The sequence below is a fragment of the Macaca thibetana genome, chromosome 3 (genome assembly GCF_024542745.1).
Source record: "Macaca thibetana thibetana isolate TM-01 chromosome 3, ASM2454274v1, whole genome shotgun sequence".
Taxonomy (NCBI): Eukaryota; Metazoa; Chordata; class Mammalia; order Primates; family Cercopithecidae; genus Macaca; species Macaca thibetana.
This window is the reverse complement of record NC_065580.1, coordinates 181,217,150-181,235,926: the sequence shown is the minus strand read 5'-3', so window position 1 is coordinate 181,235,926 and position 18,777 is coordinate 181,217,150. Positions and strand designations below refer to the sequence as shown.

Below are 18,777 nucleotides of genomic sequence, written 5' to 3'. Positions count from 1 at the left end.
GTCAATCTCTGTCAATATGTGTTTTGTGATGGTTTGTAATCTGCCTGTAAAATACTAGCTACCTGTAGAAAATTCCTCTTTTTATAGTATTGACTTTATTATATAGTTTCTGGAATTTCAGAGCTTAAAAGAAATATCGATTTTTATTTTTACAAATACAGACATTTTAGAGACCATTAAGAAAGCTTGCTCTGAGTTGGTAATGTATGTTTTAATTCTGTGAAACTTTTTGTTGGTTTCTCATATACCACTTGAAATATTTAGCTTTTGATATTTTGAAATGAAATCTTTTATGTATGTAAAAAATTAAAAAAAGATTTATTGAGGTGAAATCTACATAATAAATGATTTGTAAGTAACAATTTAATAGCATTTCATGCATTCACAATGCAGTAGAACCATCACCCCTATCTAGCTCCTAAACATTTCCATCACCCCAAGTTAAAACCTTGTACCCATTCAGCAGTTTCTTCCCACTTGTCCCTCTTCCTCATCCCATGTGTGAAATTTTCAAAATAAAAATAAATGAATAGACTTGATATTTTCTTTACTTAACACTTAAAACGAGTTAAAGACACTATGTTTGATTAATCGTTTCAGTAAACTGATGCCTCTAGCCACATTTTCATAAGCCATTTGTGGGGTGGGGCTTGACCGAGTAGCACAAGTCTTCGGAGGTATTAATAGATCTGATGTATTACCTTTGCCAAAGAAACTGGAGACGCTAATATAAACAGATTTCCTTACTGGAGGATTTTCTGTAGAAACCTTTCATGTGTCAATGAACTCTCCTTCTCTCAAGTCTACAGCCATAGTGTACAGCACTTCCTGAATTAATTGCCTCTTTTTTTCTGGAGTATTCTGAGTCTACTGCTAAGACCCATTCAATGTAAAAAATATATATAATAATCTTGGCCTAATTATGACATTGTTGGAGGATAGTACCAGGAAATAGGAGCTTTTTACTAAAGGGATTTAAAAAATATGAATCCGACTTTTAAAGCTAGTATTGACATTATATTCTTTGCTAGAAAGAGAAAAAACCCTGAGATACAGGGTTTCTGAAATTTCTTCTAGTAAATTAAAATAGTAGTTAATATTTTGTTTATTTTTATTTTGTTTTATTTTATACTATTTTATTCTATTTTGTTTTATTTTTGGAGGTAGGGTCTTGATTGGTTGTGGTTAACATTTAAAAAACTTTTATACATTATCTACATTTCTATCAGTAACCCTGAAAGCCAGGATTATTGTCCCAATTTTATGGATGGATAAACTGAAGCGCATGAGTAAATTAATGAACTACATCAAAGTATCTTCCTCTAGGGTTAAATGATTTGCCCAATATCCATCCCACAGTTTTAAATGGTGGAGTAATGATTTGAATTCAGATGCCTGTGCCTCCAAATCCTGCAGTCTTTCTTTGTACCCTGCAGCACTGCTGTGTAAGCATGAGTTTGGACTCTAGTTTTCTGGACCTTCGTTTTCATATTTATAAAAATGAAGAAACCGAATCATCTCTAAGTTCTCTTCCAGCTTTGAAATTATATTGCTTAAACCCTGTGCTATTTCCTAGGCTGTTTAAAGGCTTTAGAGGAAAATAAACATTCATATATCAAGAATACCAAGATCTCAATAAAAATGTTAAACTCCGTTCTTGAATAAATGAACAATTACAACAGCTGACCTTTATATAAACCTCCCAGAACTCAGAGTGAATTATAGAATCAAAGGAAGAATTCTGCTCCATTTTTATATAGTTAAGACCAACGTAAATACATGACTTGACTTAAACACTAGGAATTCTTAGGCATAGGTTGAACTTGCAAAGCAGGTGTGTGTGTGTTAGCCTCTGCCTGGCCGTCCTTTATCAGATAAAGAGTTAATCCTGGAGCCTAGGCTTGTGTTCAGGTGGGAGGGAAATGTTAATATAAATCTACCACCTTTAAAACAGCACAGTTGTTACTTTATTAGAGAAAAAGGTGAGAGTGAATAGATGTGGTCAAATGGATTTTATTATTTTTCCTCTCCGACCAGTAAAATACTTTTTTTTTCTGTTTGTAAAGACCAGGATTTTTTCCTCTTGTTTAAAAAACATACATCTCAATTCCCAAATTTTCCTTCTTTCTGATTGTGATAAACCCTGTTAAAATCACTGTGTTATATACATATTACCACCTAGGAAAAAGATTTTATAGCTTTATTTTCTGTGGTTTGTATTAAACTATGAAATACTTTTTGTAGGCTTTGGAAATTTTTAAATAAATCTCATACTAAATATGGTTCTCAAACTATATATCTCCCTTTTGTTCATCTTTTACCCTGATATTCTGCTATCTCCTCTCAGTCTTGTTCTATGTTTTGAACTGTGGTTGAGTGAGCCCCTCAGGCTATAAAGTAAAAGTTTTGTTCTCACTTCATTTTTGTAAGAAAGACTCCTCTCCATTATTGAATGAAGAAGCTGAAAACAGATTCTGCATATGGGAGAGTTATTTGGTAATTAAGTTTCCTGCAGGTTATCTGGATCACAAAAGGAAAGGGAATAAACTCACCAGATTATATTTTTTCAACATTTATGGTTACTAAAAAACAACAGACTTTTTCTGAAGACCCAAGTGGGCTTTAACTTCACATGTGACTTTTATAATTATCAAGAGAATCATCTTAAAAAAATGGAAACTTCGTAACTTTTCCCCAAATTCACTCTTAATCTTTTGATAGTTAGCATTTGCTTTCGAGGCAATTGTCTTTTCCTCAGTTGTTAACTAGAGTAAGCCAGCTAAATTTTTCACTGCCAGTTTCTGTCCATAAAATAAAAACAGTCCTCCAAAATAAGTTTCATGAACTTTATGAACTCTCACATCTTCTGCATAATTTGTAATTTCACTTAGCAATCAATTTCCACTGTCAGATTTTTAAGCTCCTGAGGAGAAACTGATAGACAGGTTCCATTAAGTGGTTGATATGATGAGCAGGAATGGAAGTTAGCATCAGGTGGAAAGGAAAGTTTCAGTGAAATCTAATTGGTTAAGACATAATATTTATGTTGAATTTATTCATACGATGTGGCTTCATAACAGTGGTGGGCCAGAAAATAAACATCTAGGTGTCGCAGACCACTTTAAACACCACAGCCTTCTGGAAAAATAACTTTATACAGTATAGTTTGTTCTTCGTATTTGAACATTTTACTCCTAATAAAATTGATTTTCTTCTTAGATATCTCACCACCATCCAGACTAGGCATTTGATTCCATTTGTAAGCCTACCCACATTTATCCCTTGTCCATCCACAAAGAGAGAGACATGAGAAGTGAGCATAGAATTGGCGACACCTGTAACTAGCTCTCCTAATACATCCCAGACAGCTTACTGACCATAGAATAGGTCAAATACTTCCTATAGATAATCTTAGATATTGACCCTCCTGTCTATGGACAAGCAGAACTGCTGCTCAACAGCACCTGGAGGTCTATGAAATCCCCTTAGGAACATGTGGCTTGTTCTGACAGAGCAAAGAGATCTACGCAAGGACTCATAAAATCTGACTGATTTATCCTAGGCAAACACTAGGATATTGCCCCCTCTGGTCCATTCTATGTGGTGGGGGCACATAACAGGCTATTCTTGCTTTTCATCAGCAGATGTTCATGGAAATTGTCATGACTTATTTCATTGTCAAAAAGATTGATTTTTCCCTTAGGAACAATTGTAATAGGTGGTAGATGTTGTATTTCTGACCAAGGATAGGGAAACGCATACAACTATAAAAGTCTGTAATAATTTAAACTAGCAAAATTGTGCTCAAATCCATAGACTGGGGAAGAATGCATTAAAAATACCAGTTATATAAATACAACTTTTGTTATAAATTTGATAAAGAAGTATAGCTAGTTGTGACAAACACTTAACTAAATGACTGTTTTATTTGCTTTCTTAGAAATTAGAATGTTTTTGAAATAATTTGTTTTTTTTTTCATCTAGCTTTATAAGCTATCCAGGGAAACTGAATCAATGTCTTATTTTTTCTTTCTAGATATTTTTCTGAAGCAAGCAGATATGTTTTGCAAAAACAATTTACAGGTTGTATTTTATTTTATTTTATTATTTGTATGTTTGCCAAGCCTGTGTATCATTATGTATTGAGTGAGACTTCCAAGAGTGTCAACACTGAACAGAGTTAGTGGTGAAATTTACCCAAAGCAGTTAGCTGATGGACCCTGAGGGCCTCATGTAAAAATACCCAAGGAAAACCTCTTGAAGCAAACTTTTGTGTTTCTTCGTGACGGACGTGTTCTTTGAGTATGGCATGTTCAGGTTTCCAGAGCCCTGTCTGAAGATGAGGAGATTTAAAGAGGCTACCAGGTTAATCCCTCCCTGTAGGCCTTGGCATTTTTTTTCCCAGCCTTCCTTGCAGGTGAGCATGTTGGCGCCATCTCAATGCTTACTTCCTTCCCACCTCAGAGTGGATTACAGACCATTCTCTGTGACAGACGCTCATGAGCCACAGACATTCTTCTCTTCTGGCCCTTCACTGCCATACCTCTTTCTATTTTTTTTTTTTTTTTTTTTTTTTGAGACGGAGTCTCGCTCTGTCGCCCAGGCTGGAGTGCAGTGGCGCAATCTCGGCTCACTGCAAGCTCCACCTCCCGGGTTCCCGCCATTCTCCTGCCTCAGCCTCCTGAGTAGCTGGGACTACAGGCGCCCGCCGCCACGCCCGGCTAATTTTTTGTATTTTTAGTAGAGACAGGGTTTCACCGTGTTAGCCAGGATGGTCTCGATCTCCTGACCTCGTGATCCGCCCGCCTCAGCCTCCCAAAGTGCTGGGATTACAGGCTTGAGCCACCGTGCCCGGCCATACCTCTTTCTAACGCATACACATGTTCCTTGTCTAGACCAAGAATCTGGCTTATTCAGGCAAATAGGTGCATTCTAAAGAAAGAATTGGTACACAGTAAATGAAGTGGGAAGTATGAGTTAGCTTCAGAGGTCATTTTAAATGTTAAGCACTGAAGTGTGCAAAGAACGAATGTGAACTGAGAAGCCTGCGTAAAGGATAGAATGCTAGCCTAGAACTCAGGAAAGGTGTGCTAAGGATGGTTTTGCCACTTATTTGCTGTGTATATTTGAAAAAGTGTTTAAACTTACTGCATCGCAATTTCTTAGCTGTAAAGAGGACCAACTTTCACATTCCCAATTGCATGTTTATAAATGAGGTTTGCCTTTATTCCTTTCTGCTCTATGGGAACTAGCAAATACCAAACATACGCACCAGAATAAATATATAGGAATATTCAGTTAACATGCTCATCTTAACTAACTTATAGAATTCTATCTTGTTTAGAGGTAGTTGTATTAATCAGGGTTCTCCAGAGAAACAGAACTAAAATGTTCAGAGAAACAGACCCAATAAATCATACATAGTATGATTAATATTAATACATAAAAAATCATACAGCATACCCATGATACATTATATATTAATATATTTTTATTATATATTTATATATCATTATATATTACTATATAATAAATCATATAGTATATATAATAAATTATATATTATGTATTATGATGTAGTATTTATTATAAATCATTTAGTATATGTAATTATATAAACTATATACTATAAGGATAGAGTATAGATATTAACATATAACGATATATATTATATATAATTATATACATACTATGTACATACCATGTATTATAATTATATATAGTATATATGTTTATATATGATATTATATGATAATAAATACTATACATTATTATAGTATAGAGTATATATAATATATATCATAATATATACTATATGATTTATTATAAGGAATTGGCTTAGATTATGGAGGCTGAGAAGTGCCAAGATATGCAGTCATCAAACTAGAGACCCAGGAATAAAGATGGTATAGTTCTCATCCAAAGGCCAACAAGCTCAACACCCAAGAACAGCCCACGTTTCAGGTTGAGTCTGAAGACAGGAAATGATGAATGTTTCAGCTCAAGCAGTCAGGCAGGAGCAATTCCCTCTTATTCACAGAAAGGTGAGCCTTTTTGTTTATTCAGATCCTCAATGGCTCGGATGAGGGTCACCCATACTGGGGAGGGTGATCTGCTCTCCTTAGTCTACTGATTCAAATGTGAATCTTGTCTAAGAACGCCTTCAGAGACACCCAGAATAATGTGCCACCAAATGTTTGTGTACCCTGTGGCTTAGCCAAGTTGATACATAAAATTAACAACTCATTACTCAGAAAGGGAGATATGTAGGAGGTATGTATTTGTCTCTAAGCTTTGGGGCTAGCTACTGCTGTTTGTTTTCCAAGGGGCTTTAAAGATGTTTGAGAAACTAAGAACACTAGAATCATATGGCCCATCCTAAAAGCCCATCCAACTCAGGAGTCTCCAACTTTAATAGGACCACTCGTGTGGGGAGGACCACTCGTGTGGGAAGGATCACTCGTGTGGGGAGGATCACTTGTGTGGGGAGGACCACTCGTGTGGGGAGGACCACTTGTTTGGGGAGGATGGCAGCATTTTTCTTTGATCTGTATCACAAAGAGTAGAGATTGAAATTCAAAGGTATGACTTCCTTTTGATAATGCTCTCTTATCTATGAGGTCTTCTACAGTTTTCTTGACACTCTTTATTTTCATATCTATTACCTTTCAGGAGTTTCAAGCTGATTAAGTCCCTAAGTAGAAGTATGCATTCATTTTCCAAAAAATGTTTTCTTCAAGGTTCAAGGACATGCTTCCTTTTGGGCTCATCCTAGATTTGTAAATGAATATGTCCTTCACGTTTATATATTCTTCTCATGATCTTTACTTTTACAAATGAAAAATCTTAAATTGCCTTTATTCTATTTTCATCTAGAACTTTGTATTTCATCTGGATTATTTCAGTTGTCCTTGTGTTATAATAACCACAATTGCTACTGGATATGAATAGGTGAAAATAGGAAAATGGGGATACTGGAAACTAATAGGAAGAGAAAGATGGTGATGTCCTTTTTTTAATTTTTGAGATGGGAGTTGCCCAGGCTAGAGTGAAATGGCATGATCTCTGCTCACCGCAACTTCCACCTCCCAGGCTCAAGCGATTCTCCTGCCTCTCAGCCTCCAGAGTAGCTGGGATTACAGGCATGAGCCACCACACCCAGCTAATTTTTTTTTGTATTTTTGGTAGGGACAGGGTTTCTCCATGTTGGTCAGGTTGGTCTCGAACTTCTGACCTCAGGTGATCCACCTGCCTCAGCCTCCCAAACCGCTGGGATTACAGGCATGAGCCATCGCGCCTGGCCGGGTTTGAGCTTTTGCACAAATTCTTGCCCACAATCTTCCTTGCCTGTTAAATACTGAGTTACTTTTTCAAAAGTCAGCTCCAGTATTCATGTGCCTTATGAAGCCTTCCTTCATCTTCCACAGGCACAATTAATTTTTCTTTTCACTTTTATGTAAAATAAATGCATATTTATTATGATGCAAATGATATTTCAACTCAAATAGTTATGATTTGAGTCTCATTCTACTCATTGCAACAAGTAGAGTGTTTCTGGGATACGACTAAGGCGAAACTTATAGCTGCACTTTGAAAATACTTTTTGGAATGTTTTGATGCAACACATAAGAAATTATAGATGATTGAGACATATTTTAAAAAGTGAAATGAATTTGCAGAAAAATTAATTGAGCATGAAACAAAAGCAAAAAAGGTCAGGAATAAATTTAATCAGTTTTTTTAAATAATGAGAAGCAAATTGCATCAAAACATGTTTAAATCATAACTAAACTAATAAGTCATGAAGAGAGAGATTTATTTTTTCAGGATAATAGAACTGAATGGCTAGAGTATTATTAGATAATTAAATTAGCGGAAAGGAATGAGTCATCTGAACCCATGGAAAAAGACTTAAATTTATTGCTGATTAAATGTGATTATTGACTTTAATGAGGATAACATGAAATTCCTAATGACATCAAAGCAATGAAGAGGTCTATGACAAACTGGCTAATAAGTGTTGTCAACTCAGCATGTTAACTAAGTCAACTTCTTTTCATACTCACATACTCCGACATTTGACAACTCAGTCGATGTGCAGGAGGAACATTTGCAATACCTGAAATCTTATCTATATGAAAGAAACTCGATAACTTTCCCAAATTGGAGAACAATCACAAAAATTTTCTTAACTACCAATAAGTTGTGAAGATGAAAGTTTCCTAAACTATCAATAATTGTTAATTTCACATATTATGCTAAAGAAAAGACTGGGTTGGTTGACATTGTGATATTTTCGGCTTTTTAAATTTCACAATTTTTATGATTTTTTATTCTAAATATTCACATACATGTGTAACTTTATATTTGTAAGTTTATATTCTCTTTCTTAAAGAAGTCTTCTTCAAATTGAGTAAGTTTCAGGCACAACAAAAGTTGGACCAAACTGCAGAGCACACTTTGCAGGTATTAGTAAGCATTTATTTTATTTATTTCGTTGTCTGTTCATTCCTTGTAGAAGGAAACCAGGATGTTTGTCTTTAAAACCTTTGGGCCTAGCACAGTGCATGATATACTATAGTAGAAATTGCTTAGTAGATGATTATAGGATGTATAAGTATCTAATAGACCGTGAGATAGGTATGAGAAACCCTCTCAAGGAGGTTCTGAGTCCCCTCTTCTACTAGCAAAATGCTTGAACTATTCAGATGAAAATTATTATATGTTAGCAATTTATCATTTTAGAAAATTTGGAAAATACTGCTTTGAGTAGTCCAATCATTCAGTGAAAGCATAGCATCATTTGACTTAGAAAAAATGTTTTCAAAGGTGTCTGATTCCATCTTTCCCTAACTGTGATTTAAAACACAAAATTTATCCCAAAAGTAATGATGACCATTTTGAATGTCAAAAGAAATTTCTATCAGAAAAAGCCTTACACTTTAACTTTCTTTCAACTTTGAGTGCAAATTACAAGTAAAATGAATTCCAGTCAGATCTTCATTTAACTTAAGAGTATGTTTAGAGGTAGCTATTATTAGTGCTATAATTGGTTTTTTTCCCTTTTGAATATATCTGGAGCATACAACTGGGTGGATCAATATTTTTAGTTATGGAAAGTTAAGGAACAAAGCATGAACTAAAGACTCTGACTCTTGTTTCAATAACGATGGGATATTTTCATTTTCAAAGAGAAGAACAGTTATACTGTTAATAAATTCATTTATTCTGTTGCAAGTAAGTTTTAGGAAAGGAATGATAACTCAAAAAGGAATGAAAAACTCAAATATGTTTGAACTTCATTATTTTAACAGAATGTTGATATTTTATACTGCAGTGAGTGATAAAGTATGAATTTTTGTTGTAGATGTATAATTAAACTAAATGTAACATTTCTTGTCATTTTCTTAAGATTAGACATATAAATAAAATGAAGATTCTATGAAATTTGTCATGTACAAAGTTATGTCTTTTTCTTTATTTTCATTAAACACTGTGATTAACGTATGCAGTAAAATGATGTTTCATAATAGGTATTTTCCAGTTTGTTTCTCTTTTAAAAAAATATTAAAATAAAATCCTAAAATGGGAAATTCAGGTGAAAGCTTTAGGGTAGGTTCTCATTTACTTGGGCAGACTTTAATATGCTTCTGCCCTTATAAATGAGGCTGCTAATTTCCTAACAGTGCAGTAGAGGATATGATGCCTTTTGCAGTTCCCCAAGGAAAACATCAGAGAGAAGAAGAAGAAGAAGAAAAAAATACTGATTGGGTTTCAAGATTGAAGAGTGAAAAATCTAAAAATGTTCTCAATAACCTACTGTAGAAATAATCCCCAGTGGCTCAAACTGCTTAGCTAGATGTAAAAAAAAAATAAACATTCTCCTTTTCCCAGCATGCCTGCCCCTCCGCAAATTATTTTATACAAGTCTCATTCATTCGGTCAGTAAATATGCATTGAATAACTAACAACATGAGTGCCAGGCATCATGGCATATTATCATAAGGATATGAAGAAACAGATAAAAACTTAACTTGCTCTTGTTAAACCCTTGGTCTAATTTGGGAAAATAGATTATGAAAAACGGTCATGTTATCAGCAAGTATAGAGTGCTGTGGGAGCAAGGCGGGGCAAGGGAGTAACTACCAGAATCACAGCATTCTAGAACTGGAAGGGGGTTTAGAGATTATTAACCCATATATTGGACACACAGTTTTTAAAAAAGATTAAAGAATCAGTGCACTCAAAGGTGAAACTTTTCATTGATTTAGTCAACAAACAATTTCTGAGTAACATGTGCCCAGCGTTGTTCTAGATGTTGGGGTTAAGACCGTTAAAAACAACAGCAAAGGCCGGGCGCGGTGGCTCACGCCTGTAATCCCAGCACTTTGGGAGGCGGGCGGATCATGAAGTCAGGAGATCGACACCATCCTGGCTAACACGGTGAAACCCTGTCTCTACTAAAAATACAAAAAACTAGCCGGGCGAGGTGGCGGCGCCTGCAGTCCCAGCTACTCGAGAGGCTGAGGCAGGAGAATGGCGGGAACCCGGGAGGCGGAGCTTGCAGTGAGCAGAGATCACGCCACTGCACTCCAGCCTGGGCGACAGAGCGAGACTCCGCCTCAAAAACAAACAACAACAAACAAACAAACAAACAAAAACAACAGGAAAAATTCTTGCTCTCATGGAAGTTACGTTTTAGTGGCAGTGAAAGTCGCACAGCTAAAATTAATCTAAGACTAGGATTGAGAACTACGTAAGTAGAGTAACTAGAAAATAAGTAATAATGAAGATCATGAAATGCACCAGGGCATAGATGTTTTTACATCTGTGTCTCAGCACAACAGAAGAAAAAGCATGACCACTGATTCACTGAAATATCTGCAAAGTAGCAAGTCCCGACTCATTTAATTTCAAAAGATAACCAAATAAATAACATTTATTTTCATTATGGTAGATTTCAAGATATTTGCTGAATCCTTGCAGATCAAAAGAGGGGATTTCTAAAGAAGTAATAGGCAAGTAAAAAGTCAACTCTTCTGGACAAGTATTTTACAGTAGGGAAATTAAATGGAAAGATCTTTATTTGGAAGGCTAATTAGAATAAAGGAGAACTATATCTGTGTTATAAGTGAACTCTCTTATGGAAAAGTTTTTGTAACTCTATATAATACTATAATTGTAGGGAGTATATGATGTATATTTCTATAGCGTATACAATATATTTGTATACAATAAATTTGTATAGAGTATACAATATATTTGTATACAGTATACAATGTGTAAAATGTATAATGGTACTATAATTGGTTAAGGATTAGGTACATTTTGGAGGAGAATTTAGTTGACAAAATGACCATATTTTGTTTGGTCATTTTGTAATTTATTCTTTTTATAGAAGTGCTAAAACCTAGGCTCAAACACAAAACTTGATCCTCCAACTCCGAAATCTTTGCTTTGCAGAATTGTTGGCTTATCTCAGTAAGTGGTAGTCGAGCACATAGGAATTTACACATTATTATGAAAATTCTTAACTTCTCAGAGTTACTGAACAAAATGGGATTCTTAACTCCTCTACATTTGTAGATAAAAAATTCTTCATATTATGCAAAAATTAATATGCCATAATTTTAAAAATCGTAAGAGTAGCTTCGCTTTTATCAGCCTGTGGCTTGGACATAGTTTATGAATCTAGCAAAGGTCATGTTTAATCTGTGGAGCTGCTAGTTTTCATACATGTGGGAGGAAAATATTCAAAGATATATGAATCATTCAAACTCTAGAGATCAATTCTGACCATTTTCTGAAATTTTTTTTCTTCTTCTAGTTGACTTTTTCTTCTCCTTGGAAATATCCATTTCACAAGAGCAGGTTTTGTTTTCTCTATAATGTTCAGCTATTCCTTTCTTTTCTTGTTCTCTTGTCCATTTCCTTTTTATTCTCTATTTCTCTGTTTTTGTGGGGAGAATATTTTATCCCTATTGTTTTCTGTTATACATTGATGGTCACATGATAATAGTACGTGGCAAAATCAATTAACTGGTACTCAAACAGCATTTAAAAAATGAAATAGAAGGGAAATAGGAGGACAATACCCGATTATCTACTATATGTAGTAAGAACAGACATTTTTTAAATGAAATATTATTAATCTGTTATGTGTGTGTGTTTTTATATATGATATTAAATGAATTTTTTACTGGGAGTCATAGTAAAGAGGTAAAAAACCACTGGAGTAAGGAGTGTTAAGGACTTGATAAAATTGTACAGAATTATTTCAAGTAACATATTTTAAAAACTCAACAGAGCATAAGCCATAAGCCAGGGCGTATGACTGTTTTCCCTATGGTGATTATTTGTTTTAAAATTTTTGTGGTAGCAGAATTTGGCCCTGTTAACATTTACTATAATGTTCATTCATATTAAATATATTCAGGTTGGAATGGATTCGCTTCACAGAACAATCTGGCCCTCAGGAAAATGGTGAAATGAGGGGATTTTTTTTTAATATTCATACCTAAGATCCCAGACAGCTTTCTTTTTGGGGATTTGCCTTACACCTTCCTATCTAATATACTCTTCCACATAAGATTCATTTTAAAAGTCATTTTCCTCAAGAAAAAATTTCTTACTAATAATTCATGTACCAACTTACTAAAAACACACAACATAAAAATGACAGGTGTGGTCTTATATTAATAAAATGAGAGACTTGCCTGCTCTTGTATTGGGATTAAATGTTTTAATTTTTATTTTTTAATCATTCTTTTACAGTAATTGTGTGGGAATAAAAGTGAGAATGATTTGTAAAATTCTTATTTATATTTAAGAAATCCATTTCAGAGTTTTGTCTGAAGTAAAAAGAGTAAAAGCTCCATATGCTGAATAATTACTTGGTTATTTTTAAGCTAGTACAGAGATTAATCAAGAAGTTACTGGGAACTTACTACTTGAGTAAGAATAAGTTGCAGAATAAGCAGATGACTTTGTTTTTTTTTACTTTATGCAAAAAAAAAATTAAAGAACTAATACTAGACAATACCAGTTATAGAAATTTATAGATGTGTATTCCTCATTTGCCCTGGTCGACCATTCCCATTTGCTACCAACCTTATAAATCCTTTGAATATGCACTCGCAATGAATAAACATAATGAATTATTACACTGGGGGTACTCAAAAAATTTTGTTGGGAAAATGGACTTCTTGTGGCCTTAAGACTCAATCAGTGTTAGCAGAAACCACACAGAGACACAGAATGTTTGAGCTGAAAGGGCCTCAGAGATCTTAATTTAGGTCTTTGGACTTCGTGACCAACAGCTCACAGGTTCAGGGCCTGTCCACAGCCATAGATTCAGAGGAAGAGTGGTCCTCAAACGCAGGACTTCTTAGTTCAGTTAAGGACTGCTTCTAATAACAGTTGCTTCAGATCTCCCAAAATACTCTCAGGCAGGCTGTGATAATGTACCCCCAAGATAAGAGCACAGCCAGGTGTGGCTAGCCACAAACACAACTCAACTATGTAGACAAATGTTCTACCACAAAAGTTTATACAAATGTGTACATCCTTAATAGTGTTTCTAGATACTTTCAATTACATAAGATTAGCTAAATCTTAGATGCCAGGAAAGTGGATTGTAATTTTTTTCTGACTTAGCGAACTCCCAGATACATGACTGCGTAACTCTGTGAGTGTGTGTATGCACCACCCATTGGTACCTTAACCTCCTGGTGTTGAGAAAGAACAGCCAGAAAATGGGTCATCTCCCTTTATTGCAAGATGATGCTTGTTAGGTATAGTACTTGAAATAGAACATCCATTTTAATGAGTGTCTAATCATGATAATCTTGTAATATATGATGCTCTTAAATTTGTGCTGGATCATATTAACACCAAATTAAATTTTAAACTGGTACAGTGTACTTTTAAAAGTATATTTAATTCATACTTTACCTTCTACCTATTTTTTAGTTGCTATATTCTCACTCTCTTGATTTTGGGGAACCAAAACATATTTGTACGATTTTCTGAATCTCTAATAAACTCTACTTTGAGCGAACACATCTATCACAAGAAATGCAATTTCAAGATTATATTGACTTGCAACTATCTGTACCAAGCTTTGTTTGTAAACCATCACTAACGTTTTTCACGAGTTTTAATTTTTTATGAACTGTATTTAGTGTCCCTTTAAGATTTCAAATATTGCAGGAGAACAAATGAGTTATGATGTGATTCTCCAGGCTAAGAAATAAAACAGACACTTTTCACAGTTCTGTCTAAAGTGTACTCTTAAGCCAAATTGTAAGAGCCTGGGTCTTTTAAAAATGTTTCCAAAACTAAGTACTCACAAAATGTGCTGTACTTTTCCTATCTTAGCACTCATCACACTTTACTGGACAGGTTTGATAACAGTTAGTCTCTTGTAAGAGATTTTACAACCTATGACCTTACCAGGACCATCTTTTTCCACTCTACCATTTGCACCTAATATAATACAAACACATTACAGGTATAAGACAAATATTTTTAGGTTAATGAGAAGTGGTTTAACTATTGGTAAGATTTTACTTAATATTGTATTTGTATACTGTTTGTGACCTAACCATTTTTTGAGTAGCACCATATTTAATAATTAAAGACAATAACAAAATATGTGCATTTTCAGATTATTTTATCGCATTACTTAAAATGCTGTGAAAATATATGGTGTCCAAAGCACATAGCTAGCTCTACTGTCAGGTGGATCACTGCTCCACAAATACCCTGAATACGTAACATCTTCTAAGACCCCCAGTGGGACATGCACTTAAGAATATATAAAACATTGCTTTCATATATGGTATTCAAATTTATATCTCTAAAAATGAAAATATATTTTCCTACTACTTTATGTTAAAATTCATGGTAGATAAAAAGGAATGAGATCATGTCCTTTGTAGGGATATGGATGAAGCTGGAAGCATCATCCTCAGCAGACTAACGCAGGAACAGAAAACCAAACACCACGTGTTCTCACTTATAATTGGGAGCTGAACAATGAGAACACATGGACACAGGGAGGGGAGCAACACACACTGGGGCCTGTCAGAGGGAAGCTGGAGAGGGAGAGCATCAAGATAAATATCTAATGTATGCGAGGCTTAATACCTCGCATGGGTTGATAGGTGCAGCGAACCACCATGATACATGTTTACCAATGTAACAAACTTGCATGTGCAGAAGCACGTGTGTCCGGAACTTAAAATAAAATTAAAAAATAAAAGATTTATGGTAGAACATGTATGTAATTTGCAAATGAGTATAATATATTGGGAAAATGATTCTTTTTTTGACAAACATGTGAGTTAAAAAAATGGAATATTACTGTTTACAAGACCACCATTAATATATATCCAGAATACTATGATGATGCAAAATATTGAACGACGGTTCATGAACATGTTTACTCTTCATTGACATAAGTGCAGATGATGTAAACAGTGCATTATAAATATGCATATATTTTAAACCACCATTTGAGATCACGTTGTAGGGAAGTCCTGGAAATTATAAGCAAATGACAGATAAATAGAAACCAAATAGAATTGAGGAAGTTGAAACACAGGTGAAGTAGAAAGCCAATGAAAAAGTGGGATTTCCTAGCAAAACTGCAAAAAACCGCCCCAAACTGGCATTAACAAGATCTTGGCTAGTCTATGAGGTTGTTAGCGGGATAATTTATTGCAAAGCTGCTAAGCTGGGCCAGTCAGAAAGGGCAGTTGGAATGTGGTGGAAAGCAGTATCAGCAACAATGGAAGCTAGAAATAGGAGAATATTATTTTCAAGTAGTGAAGGGAAATAATTGTTTGTCTAGAATTTTCTATCTCCAAGCCTTTAAAAAGGAGAGATAAACTCAAGATTTTTGCAGAAAAATAAATAAAGGGGGCATTTCTCATCAGCAAACCCACATAAAAAATAAAATGACTTCAAAGGAAGTCTGAGATGCAAGAAGACACGGTGAGCAAATAAAATAGATACGGCTTTGTAACTGTAAGGAAACATTTACCAGGTAAAAGAATTACAACATTTAAAAACTAACGGGATAAAAATCAAGAAAAATAAATACGAAAGAAGAGAATATAAACTGAGAAATGGCTGATTAGATGAAAGCTTTCTGAGTTCCTTTCATTATTCAGAAGTAGTGTAAAAAGATTGATTAGGCCGGGCGCGGTGGCTCACGCCTGTAATCCTAGCACTGTTGGAGGTGGATCACCTGAGCACAGGAGTTCAAGACCAGCCTGGCCAGCTTGGTGAAACTCCGTCTCTACTAAAAATACAAAACTTAGCCGAGCGTGGTGGCGGTAGGAGGTAGGAGAATTGCTGGAACCCGGTAGGCAGAGTTTGCAAGAGCAGAGACCCCGCCACTGTACTCCAGCCTGGGCGACAACAGCCAGGCTCCCTCTACAAAAAAAAAAGCGGCCGGGCGCGGTGGCTCAAGCCTGTAATCCCAGCACTTTGGGAGGCCGAGGCGGGTGGATCACAAGGTCAGGAGATCGAGACCACAGTGAAACCCCGTCTCTACTAAAAATACAAAAAATTAGCCGGGCGCGGTGGCGGGCGCCTGTAGTCCCAGCTACTCAGGAGGCTGAGGCAGGAGAATGGCGGGAACCCGGGAGGCGGAGCTTGCAGTGAGCCGAGATCGCGCCACTGCACTCCAGCCTGGGCAACAGCGTGAGACTCCGTCTCAAAAAATAAATAAATAAATAAATAAATAAATAAATAAAATAAAAAATTACATTTAATATGTAAGTGAAACATTATGTTAAATTTTATAGGAAAACAGCTAATAGAACAGAAACAATGTTTATACACCAAAGCATAAAGAGAAAAAAATAACACTGATTTTCAGTGAAGTGATTTAATAACTATTTAGTTAAAGATGCAAAATTAAAGTACTGACAGTAGAGGGCAGGGTATCCCTGAGGCTACGCTGATAATTTCTTGAAATTGCCCAGTATCTCATGTTATCCCTGAAGTCATATATTTCATGTATTGAACCAGATATTAAAGATTTTATGCTTAAAAAATACTGATAACACAATTTATTTTTTATTAAAAACAGAGATCTTGATACGATCTGTGTAATACGAAGACCTAGCTTCTAGACAGGAAATAGTATATTTATTTTCATTCTTTGGTTTTAGAAAATGTATTGAGTTTTGCTGATACATGTTGAGAGTAATTTTTTTTTTTTTGCATTGAAATCAATTTTGAAGTCTCTTGGTTAAAAATAAAAAAAGAAAAAAGAAAAAAGTGACTAAAGTGACTATACAACAGGATAGTGACCATCCCAATATCCAATCTCTAAATAATGCCCAATATTGTTTCTGGATGTGATTCTTTGGCTATATGCTCTCCTATCCTATAAATAACTTTAAAAATCCTTCTTTGATTCTGAATCCCTTACAACATCTTTGTGGTTTAGTGCAGACAAAACTGGATCTTATATCCTGTTTTAAGCAACTCTGTTAACATATAGGAAACACTCAAATGCTTGTTTCTTTGTAAATAAATAAGACGTTTTATGCTGCCGCCCTCATTGTGTTAATTATTCTAATTAAAGTGTCAAAGTACAAAGGGTAACTGGACTTTAACATTTTATTAATTAGTCACTTAGGGAGCCTAGGTTATTCTGCTATTAGTCACTGATATTTAAGTCACTTGCTATTACTGGATCACACTGATATCATTGATATTTAAATATCAGTGACTTACAGCAACACTATTTTATTTCTCATTCTGCTGTGCGGTCCTCCGGGTTGATGATTCCATATTGTCATCACTCTGGACTCCAGCTCATGGATCAGCCCTTCTCTGCAATATTCTAATCTCATAGAATAGGAGAAAAAAGAAAATGCCAGACTGCATAGTGGCTCTTGAAATTTCTGTTTGCTGGTGACACGTGTTACTTCTGCCTACTTTTCTCAAGTCATGCGACCAAGGCTGATATCAGTGAGTGAGGGAGTATAATCCTTCCTCAAAGCTGGGCTGTAAACACTTGCCAAAAGTAACGCTATCTACTACAGTATCTTTATGATGTTTCTGAGAAATCGAGCCAAAATTTTAGTCAACTGGTTTGTGTAAACTACTTATACAGATGTTCCGCATATATTATTATTGTTTAGTCTTCAGTCCCTGAGAATTCTGAAGAAAGTGCTCTAGGAATCTGGTACAGTAAGTACTGACTTGATATTGTTAATAGGCTCTTGGAAACTGACTGAGTGGAAAGATGCATAGGGAAACCAATTTTCCCATAGGCTACTTGGTATAAATAAGAGTTAAGTTCCTACAGCACATTTTGATCACAAAAACATCTGCAAACTTTTAACTAAAGACTAAAACACTTCTAATATTAAATATTATAATAAATGTGAGCAATGTATGCATTTAAGAAAGATTAATAAAAACAAGTAAGATAATTATTTACCCATTTATTTCAGTTCAGGGTTGTGGGTGTCCAAAGCCTATGGGGACAGCTTAGAGCACAACACAGGAACCAACCCTAGACAGGATGCCATCCCATCAAAGGGCCCACTGACACACACACACACACACACACACACACACACACACACACTCAGACTGGGACCATGTAGGCATCCCAGTTCATCCCACATGCACAGCATTGGGGCTTGGGAGAACACTGGAGGATGGGGAGAAAACTCACGCAGACATGAGGAGAATGTGCAAACTCCATTCAGACAGTGGCCCCAGCTAGGAATCAGTTTTTTTCTC

General features: G+C 35.3%; 1 long non-coding RNA gene across 1 annotated transcript in view; it reads left to right on the top strand.

Annotated features, from left to right (window-relative positions):
* Positions 1-18,777, top strand: part of LOC126950777 (uncharacterized) — a 143,027-nt gene that overhangs the window by 58,384 nt on the left and 65,866 nt on the right. The gene's annotated exons all lie outside the window — the stretch shown is intronic.